The 10,000-nt window shown below is 52.1% G+C and overlaps 1 long non-coding RNA gene across 1 annotated transcript in view; it reads left to right on the forward strand.

Moving 5' to 3' along the window:
* LOC136752509 (uncharacterized) overlaps positions 1 to 6,514 on the forward strand; it is an 11,567-nt gene extending 5,053 nt beyond the window's left edge. The window contains exons 2-3 of the long non-coding RNA XR_010817310.1: positions 996 to 4,426; positions 6,162 to 6,514. This is a non-coding gene — a long non-coding RNA (uncharacterized LOC136752509). The remainder of the gene's footprint in view (positions 1 to 995; positions 4,427 to 6,161) is intronic.
* The last annotated feature ends 3,486 nt before the right edge of the window (positions 6,515 to 10,000 follow it).

The following is a 10,000-nucleotide window of genomic DNA, read 5'->3' on the forward strand; positions in this document are numbered from 1 at the left end:
ATGGCGGTGCGCCCTGAGGGAGTATCGTGTGTGGAAGAGGAACGGGCCGCGCCGGGGAGAGCGCCGGGCGGTGGGGGTGGCAGGACGGCCCCGGCCTCCCTCCCGCAGAACCCTTGACCTTGTTAAGAGACACGAGCGCCTGGCAGCTTCCCGTTCTGCTAAATTATTCAAAAAGGGCAATGAGAGGGGCAGCTTTCTGCCACCCCAGGGGTCCTTCAATCTTGCTGTCAGACACAGGCCTGTCACTCTCGCCCTGACTTCCCCCCCCTCTCTCTCTCTCTGTCTTCCAACCTTGCCTTGATAATGGGTTTTATATAACATGAGGGACGTATGAAAACTGAGCTTCTTCCAACACTGTACCAAAAGTTAAGAATAAAAAAATACAGGCTCAGGTTGTACAACAAAATCCGATGACGGTCGTGTACCCGACCAGGCGTTTGCATTCGTTTTTTGGGGCGGCATTTTATTGGATCCGTCAGCGCTTCGTTTTTCAGAGGCCCGGAAAAAGCGACGCGAATGCAAACTCTTCTTTTCCCGCTGCACACTGCGGTGAGGCTGCCGGCACGCGGGCCCGGCGCCGCAGGGAGCCTGAGGTGACAACAGCACACAGACGGTCTCCACCAACGGCACCCGGCACCAAACCTTCCCTGCCGATCGCACCGGGGGAATGTAACTCAAACTGTTAACTCCGCAGAAGGAGTAGGAGGCGGTCGCTGAGAAAGAGAGAGAGAGAGAACACTCTTTTTTTGCACATCTTAACTTTCAAAGTTGTGATGGCTGTGTCACATTCGGGGTGTCTCGGTTGGCTGTGTGTTCATCACCTCTCCGTGACGGCTCCAGCTGGTGTCGGGTTCTAGACATCTGTTTGCCTCACATTCAGTCTGAGGGATGTGTGAGCAGGAATGTGTGACTGCTATAATTTACAGGTTTTTGCTGTGTAAAGACTAAATTGCCTGGTATTAAGTCTTACTTTTCTTTTCCGTTCACAAACTCAGACCCTCCGGATGCCGGTTTCACCATCGACGAGTCTCGAGAGGCAAAACGAAGCCCCGCACCCCAGCGGTCCAGATCGGGAGACAGAGCAGGGACCGGGGATCCGTAGGTGCAAGTTAGCCCAACAGATAGACGTTGGACTGGCTTCGTATCTTCCAAAATAAGAGTAACTGACATGAACCCAGAGACGGGGGGATTACGGACACATGTCCAACAGTGGAGACGTGCCGCTCGTTGACACCACTCTGGGTTTTGACTCAAACAACATCAGCCCCCATGTCAATCTGACGTCTTCTTGGGTTTTGATCTATTTCCACTGCAGCCGTTGTCCGTCGTTGAAAAAAACGCTGGGGAGAGACGATCACCCGCGTTTCATTTACCAAGGAACACGGTTTGGTTTGGTTGCTGAGGAGAGGACGGCTTTGTGCAGAAATGGCGGCTCAGTCTTTTTATCTCGTTAAATGCGCGCTGCCAGATTGAGATCACATCCTTAAGCACGCGTTACGGCATTCTTGACTGTAAAATACGAAGCCGTTATATTAAGCTACATGCCGCTTCTCCAGGACGGCGTGGCCCCCGTTTCATTAGGAGAAGTGTTTGAAGGGAGCTGTTAAAATCAAAGACAGGTTTAATCAAGAAAGTGCACTTCCCTCCCCCGCGCCGCTCACTAAAATATCTCTCGTGCTTTTTTATTTGGTTGCTTTTTTTCTGGGCCTACACGCTTTTTTTTTTGTGATTGAGCGAAGCAGGGATCTTTCCTGTTAATTTCCCCAGGGAACGGGGGCTTGGGGCCTGGGACCTGAAGTAATTTAGTCTGGGAAGCGTGGAGGTGTGCGGGCAAACTTGTAAGCAGTAAATCTTCCCGTTGTGCTCTGTCCCTCCTCTGACAGAGTTATGTAAAACACCTTCATATGGACAGCATGAGAGCTGGAATAATTAATAGCCCGGCTCTCAATCTCTCCGCTGCCGTCCCCCAGGCTGTGGATATTTATCAGGCGATACGTACACCTAGGCCTGTCCGTCTCCGTCTGTCTCTGTCCAGGAGGAAGCACCGGCGATAGTCATCTGTATCAGAATGAGGGGATGCGTTGGCGCTCCAGAGAAGCACCGGTGAAATTCTGTACAATCTGAGGACGGACTCAGAGAGACTTCTTTCAGGAACACTGACAGCTTGCAAAATGGCAGGGAAGGGAAGTTATTTTATGTCCTTTTTTAATAGGACATTAAACTGACTGGAAATCAGGTTCATCCAAGGTGTGTCTTTCGTTATGTGACCATATTTCACATGCTTTCACACATTTTACAGACTCTGCGCTGAATATGCATGTAGTAGCTCACACTATGGGCCCAAGATAAGACTGCATCACTTTCATCCCCCACAACCCGCCCCTGTCCCCTAAGACATGCCCATCACCTATGACACGCCTGTCCCCTGTGGGACACCTGTCCACTACAACACACCCCTGTCCACTACAACACACCCGTCCCCTATGACACACCCGTCCCCTATGACACGCCCCTGTCCCTTGTGACATGCCCATCTTCTATGACATGCCTGTCCCCTGCGACACGCCTCTGTCCCCTACAACACAGGCCTGCCCGCTACGACATGCCGTTCCCCTGCGACACCCCTGTACCCTATGACACCCGTCCCCTGTGACACACCCCTGTCCCCTGTGACACGCCCCTGTCCCCTGTGACACGCCCCTGTCCCCTACGACGCACACCTGTACCCTATGACACGCCCCTGTCCCCTACAACATGCCCTTCCCTTACGACACGCCCCTGTCCCGTTACATGCTCTAGTCCCCTATGATACGCCCCTTCCCCCCCAACACGCTCTTGTCCCATACGACACGCCCATGACCCCTTCAACACCATTGCCTTCTACCACACTTTAATGACTGATAATTGACTAACTTACAGAGTATCACAGAACTAACCTACCTGCTATAATACTGGCTGCACTTTCACACAATCACTGATGCAGACATTACTGCTGCTAAACCTGACTGATGTGTTTTGACTTTAATCAAGGTAACAGCCAGCGACAGAACTGGTCAGGAGTGGAACAGTTGGCTACGGGTCCATATGGTCAGCAAGGGCACAAAGTCAATGTGCACCGAATATATTCTTCAACATATGCTACTGTTACGATAATATATACCCCCATGTGACATTTATTGATCTTATATGACTTTTTTTTACCCCGGTATGAATTTTTGTTCTTGTATACTTTAAATTGTAGTACTAATACACAAATACACACACACACACACTCTCAAACATGCACACACGGAAACAATGGTGAACACACACGCTCTTAACAATACATAGGTGCAAACATAAGAGCGCACACACATCAGTGAACAGAAATGCTCTCAGCTACACACAGACACAAACACGCCCAGGCAGCCGTCCCAGAAGGAGACGATAAGTGCATTACGGCGGCTGACTAATGTGCCGCAGCTCACATTGAGTCAGGAGAGCTGAGTCCATCGATCAGAGGACTTTCGGGAAACGCACTCCCCTCTCCGGGCTGCAACCAGACTCTCCCCGAGAGCTCAGCTCAGCACCCTGGACAGCTCCTCCCCAGCGCAGGGCCCGGAGACGCAGTCCGCTCAGCACCACGGACAGCGCGACTTTGGGGGGCCGCCAGGATTCCCCCTGAATCAGCTGTCCTTGTGTTTGAGATGTAACCGCATTTCTCTCGGGGTCGGGACTGGGACAGGGATTGGGGGTCGTTCCTCTTCCCACTGTCTGGGGTTGAGTTGACAAAGGCCTCTCGCTGAAATGGGATCAGTGGGTAGGTGGACACTTTACCCACAGCGCAGGGGCACGGAAAGGGAGAGGTGGGGTCCAATAAAACCAAAAACCAGTGCTGGACTACACAGTGGACGGGCTCAGCTGCTTCAGAACCACAGCGTTTATTTTCTCTCGATGGACAACATCCTTTATCAGGATGTCGTCCAACGGCAGGTTCTTTATTATCATCCTGTAGACAAGAATACCCAGAGAAACATTCCCTGTCCAACCCCCTCTCCCTTTAAAAAACAGCAAACACACACAATGCATGACAGTACAGAGAGAAAAACAACAGGCTGCTTTTAGGGGTGGAATCAGAACAGTATTTCGGTGCTCAGAGACACGAGTCTGGTTTTACTGCCTTCCCGTTTAGCGATGCCTGGAGAGGATCTGGCCCACAGACAGCTCCTCTCATCTACAGAGAGCTGCAGCCTACCCCCACAATAATCCTCATCAATCACATTGATGTGCAGCAGGGCCAGCCAATCGCCTCGCTGCATCCTCCCCTCTCTCTCTCTCCCTCTCTCTCTCTCTCTCCTATCTACAGACGGACCAGCACTCTGCAAACTGTCAGTGTAGAAATACGTCTGTAAACGAGGACCAGGATCCGTCTCTCTCTGCTTTGCAGGTGAGGCGCTGTTATCACCCACACTGCACTGCCTCGCCCAGCCCCCAGGGCAAGATCCGATTGCCAGCACCGCTCGGGTTATGGTTAGTTCTGGGTGTGGCAGTCCCGCCCCTCTGTCTGCATTAACTGCTGCATCTTGCGCTCGTTTATATCCGCACCGTATACACTAATGCGTGCTGTGTATTCTGCTGCTGTTATGTCACCTGTAACCTTATGCGGTTTATTTATGATGCAGTCCAGAAAAATACTAATTCATCAAAAAGGAGAGATGTATTAATGCATGAATGTCAGATTGTTAGACGGATATGACTTCAGGAACGGTCCCTCCCACTCTGGCAAAGCAAGGACAGAGAAGGAAGCCAGGAAATCGCATGAATGTTGTGCCAGGGCTGATCCCTGGTGTGTATAAACACTCCTGTATCCTACTGCCGATCACCTGCTTTAAGCCCCTCATTATTTTTATTCTGTGTGGTTGTTTAAGACCCACCCCCCCTGGTTTCAGAGCCTCCCGTGCAACAATAGAGACGTGCACCGCAATCAGGAAAGGGAGGGAGAGTGAGAGAGAGGGAGACAAGGATGCAATTAGCTCGGAGGGAGAGAGCAAATGTCCACAAGCCGAGTGACCGTTTCTGGTGTCAGAACAAGATGCCTTCGCTGACACACAACCACAACCACCACCACCACCACCACAACAGCCACAACACATTACATTACATTACATTATTTGTCATTTAGCAGATGCTCTTATCCAGGGCAACTTACATTTGTACCCATTTATACAGCTGGGCATTTTACTGGAGTAATCTAAGTGAAGTACCTGCTCAAGGGTACAATAGCACTACCCCACCCGGGATTTGAACCCACAGTCCAGAGCCCAAACCACTACTCCACACCAAAACATTTACCGTGTTCAGCGAGAGAGGGGGACAATTGAGGTGTGGTTCCTTGGTTTGGGGCAGGGGGACCGGGGGGATGTGTGTGTGTGTGTGTGTGTGTGTGTGTGTGGTGGGGGGGGGTGCATGGCAGGGGAGTGGGACGGGGGGCGTCTCCTTTGGGTGCGGGAGCCGGCGCCTCGTATCCCGGGCCGGCGGAGCGTTGTCAGGCGGCTCCCGGGCGGTTTGTTCCGGCTGTGTACTGAATTAAAGAGAGTAATTAAAATCAATAGGAGGAGCAGGTGGCTGGTGCTCGGAGCGCTGGCGGCTCGCTGTAATTTGATTACCGCGAGAGGAAGGGGCCGTTTGGGTCTCCGACGATGTCCTTGTCATGGCTTTAACCTTGAGATGCAGCACAGACAGGCAGCCAGGCAAGAAGCAGGGAGAGGGAGGGCGGGAAGGAGAGAGAGAGAGAGAGGGAGGGAGGGAGGCAGTCAGCTTGGCGCTCTCTCTCTCTGCCTCTCCCCCCATTCTCTCTCTCTCTTTTTCTCTGTCGAAAAAGTCCCCACTGTCTTGTACACTTTGCGTTGCTGTGCACATCAAGATTGTAAAGAGAGTGACCGACGCGCTGCTCGAGCATCAGCGTGTGCGTGTGTGTGTGTGTGTGTGTGTGTTGTGCGCGTGCAGTGCCAGGCTGCCACTGAGGGGGACTGTCAGCAGTTTTGACGCGCAGCGGCTCAGCACAGTCTTCGCCGGCTGCAGAAGCCCCTCGCTCTCGGCCTGACGGAGTCAATCTCCCGCTGATCTGTACGTCTTCGGACAGGGCGGCGCTCTGGGCCAAACGGCTCCGTCTCTCTCCACAGATCCACCCCGGGGGCCTCGATTTGAAACCGTCGTAAAGCGATGCAGATATTCCAAACGTGTTCCGCGGCATACTCCATCTTCCTGTGCGTCCGGTGTCTGCGGCAGATTGGAAACAAGGAAACATCGCATCTGTGCTGCACTGGGGCAGGTCTGCTAAAAATGTACAAATATCCCCTGAGACACAGACCCCTTCTGCGCCTCCCACACCAAGTCTACTGTGGAAATATACCACTGAATATCTAGATAACTGTAATTGTGTATTGAATTGTATTGCTGCACTTTTGTCATGCTTGTGTAAACTGTAAGTCGCCCCCAAATAAGGGGGTCTGCCAAGAAATAAATAATATGAATAATAAAACAGCCCCTTGTCCTGCCAGTCCAGTGCCAGCTGGGGCGGGGGGCAGGTCGTGGAAGGGACAATGCTGACTTCAAGTCCGGAGCCACAGAAAACACATGACAACCCTTTGCCCTTTAATACTGCTTGAATTAATGTGTGTGTGACGGGGAACAATACCTTGCTGTCATATTTGAAAAAGGTACGGACTGTTTCTGAGTCCGATCAGGGTGTGGGACGACGGGGACGCAGCATGATGGCACTTATTTAAAACCAAACTGATGCCGTCCGCCCAATGGGGAGGAACCAGAGATGGGGTGGGCTATTCTGGAAATAATGAACTCAGAAACCCGGCGTTATTCAGCCCTATAAATAATTCGGCTTCACCTCTAATCCTGCGAGGAGAAATCCACTTCGCAGAGTATTACTCATCCAGGCAAGACACCTCTGACTTCAGACACCGGAGTGAGAGAGGGAGAGAGAGAGAGAGAGACAGTGGGCCAGGAAGAACAGTTTCTCATTCCACACGGAGGAAGGCCAGGCTCAGCCGCCTCATGTTTCCGATCCTTCTTCCTGTCCCTCCGCAGGCCGAGATCCATCGCAGGGAGGGAGTTAACGATCCCCCACACTCCCTAAGTGTGACACGCCGCAGATTTGTGTCGGCACTGTGCGCCGGCAGCAGGTGGGTGAGATCTTCAGGGCCTGGAACCTCAGATCACATTACCCGGAAGTGGTAGCTGCCCAGTTCCTTTCAATTCAGCATACAATTCGATTTCTCACACATACCAAAAAAAGTATGCACGTATTTTTGTCCCCAACCGGAAAAAGTGTATTCAGACACTTCCGAAAGTGAATGACAGATTTTTTTGCGGTGTGAATCCGTGAATCCGTGAATGGGCCATTACACAGTCCAGAGAGCCGGTCAGCTTCAATATGGCCCTGCTAATCACCGACAATCAGATAGACGCCTCTGCTCCCCCGCAGGGCACAAGGGGGCTGTACAGCATCTGTGCGTAATAAAGACCCAGCGCAACGACTAATTCCTCCAGACACCCACCGCCACGCCGGGGGGGCAGGAGCGAGACGAAGCGCAGACCTGCAATTCCCAGCACAGAGCCGGGGGCCCCCTCCTACACGCTCCCACCGGCCGGACAGCCTCCAGTGAGGGTTCATGCGCACGTGCTAGGCTGGGGAAAGAGGAGTCGATGCCCGTGAAGTATGGCACGGCAGATACCCCCTAAATCGGCGAGTCGCGTATGAGGCATACGGTTCTCTTCTCACACTTCCACCTCTCCCTTCCTCCTCTTCCTCTCGAGATCCTCGGTGACTATCCGGACTACCCTTGCGAACTTGTCCCAGACTCCGCATGCGCGTATTTATCTATAGTTCCAGTACATCCACGGTTCCTGGCGCCCTTAATCTGCAATATTATTCATTAACGTATTAAGCGAAGCAATTAGGGCTCGGTTAAATTGCGCTTAATTGTCAATGAAAGCTCTTCAAGTTCGTACAACACTTCCTCGTCCCAGAAAGGGGGATTAATACGGTTAACAGACGTCTGTAAATCACCACTGGCAGCTTGCTTGTGCTAGCGTTTTTTTTTTTTTCTCTTCCGCCTTCATCTTTTTTTTCTTTACATTATCTGCCAGCTGGGCCAGGCGGACGCGAGTCTCCGGGAGCGTTGGGAGGATTGCTGTAATGCTGTTGGGGAGGGAGAGCGTGGGAGGGGTTTATTAAATCACAGCCTGGTGCAGAACGGGCTTTTTCAGATCACCGGAGGAAAGAGCAGAAGATCCGCCGGGGTCTCGTAATTCACTCTGAACCTGTTCCCCCCCGCCCCTCGGGTCTGCGCAGACAAATAGAGCTACACGCAGTCTAAGTGGGGGAGTATTTGGATTTGGGAGTGTGTGCATTCGTGTCATGACACGTCTCTTCCTGGCTTTGAAATGCCGCCGCCAATTACACACAAAACAAACCAGGAAAAGAAACGAAAAAAGCGGCAACCCTACGTGCCGGCGAATAAACGTGACAAATTAAAGAGGCTTCTGTCTTTGGAAGGACCTCCCGGGGAGTATCGCACCCTAGGTTTAGGTTTATTTTTTATTATTTATCCTGGTTTATTATTTTCTATGATTGCGTGCCTGTTTGGGTGTCTCCCACCTCGTTAATTGAATTGCTAATCTTGGGTAAAGGGGGTCAGGCAGGAGGTTAAGCATGTTTAGGCGTGTACGTGCCGATTCTGCTCTGTGGTCATAGATTCATTTATCCAGCGGGAATCCTGCGTCTGTCACCGCGCTGGGATCAGAAATAGCGCATCTTCTCGAAAGGTGACCGTTCGAGAAGATGCGCTATTTCTGATCCCAGCGCGGTGACAGACGCAGGATTCCCACTGAGAGAAGAGCGGCACGTGGGCGTCTCACACAGATGCAGAACACGGTATCCCCGATAGCCTTCAGAGCATTGCGTGCCGCCGACTGAAATCCCCATCGCCACACCGCCACTGACCCCGCGGTCCTTCTGGAGTCTATTTCTAAACACGCCCACGTCAGCAGGAAAGGGACAGCGGGGACAGCGGGCGACCGGTAAGGAATGTATGAGCAGGAAAACACGCTAGCGCCGGTGCTGACGGAGGCAAAAACATTTCTCTGCCCCTGCGACTGACGCCGGCGCTATTTAAAGAGACTCACGCCGGGGTCCGGGGGCCTCAGAGTCCCAGAGCTGTGTCTGTGGCTGTGAACACCCCCGGCACGCGGCTGGAGCACAGAATCGAGTGAATCCCACCGGTTGACACACTGTGAAAATCAACACACTGTCGGCGGTGAGACGGGCACGGGAAGCAGGTCTTCTCTTGCTTTGTCAGACACGCTCTGGGGTGCAAAAGCACAGGGGATCATGGGAAAAAACAGGAAGTGGTGAGGAATTATATATCGAGAGATTCTATACACATAACCTTTACAAACCAAATTCCGGAACTAGACTTGATTTCTACCGTCTCTTGATCCTTCACCGCGGCCTCAGCTTTGGCCCCCGAGTTTCTTATCTAATTATTCCTCCGTCTTCCTGATAATATTTCAGATCTGGCCCCATCTGTCAGGTGTTTCTCAATACTCGGCACGTATGTATTCTGTCATTTAACCAACGCCTAGAGTTACTTAGACACCCGAGTCTCCGATGAGAAATCTCTCACTCGCTCTCTCTCTCTCTCTCCCCCACTCCCTCTCAGCCTGCAGGCACACAAAATGGGAATCCGTTTCGCTGTTAATGAAAATAAATGAGCCTTGGTCATCCCCCCCCCACCACCGCCGCCACCCCCTCCTCGGCTCTCCGCTCAAAGGCTTTTCAAATAACCAAGGCACGCAATATGCTATTAACTCCAGAACCGAGGGTTTCAATTTCCAGACACGTGGAATCGAAATACTGTACTTTATTACCACGCGCAATAATCTGTTACCCCCGTGCAACACAGACACAGAGCCTCGCCTTGTTTCAGTCGCCTTTGGGAGC

Source organism: Amia ocellicauda, chromosome 7, assembly GCF_036373705.1.
Source record: "Amia ocellicauda isolate fAmiCal2 chromosome 7, fAmiCal2.hap1, whole genome shotgun sequence".
In the NCBI taxonomy this organism is placed as follows: Eukaryota; Metazoa; Chordata; class Actinopteri; order Amiiformes; family Amiidae; genus Amia; species Amia ocellicauda.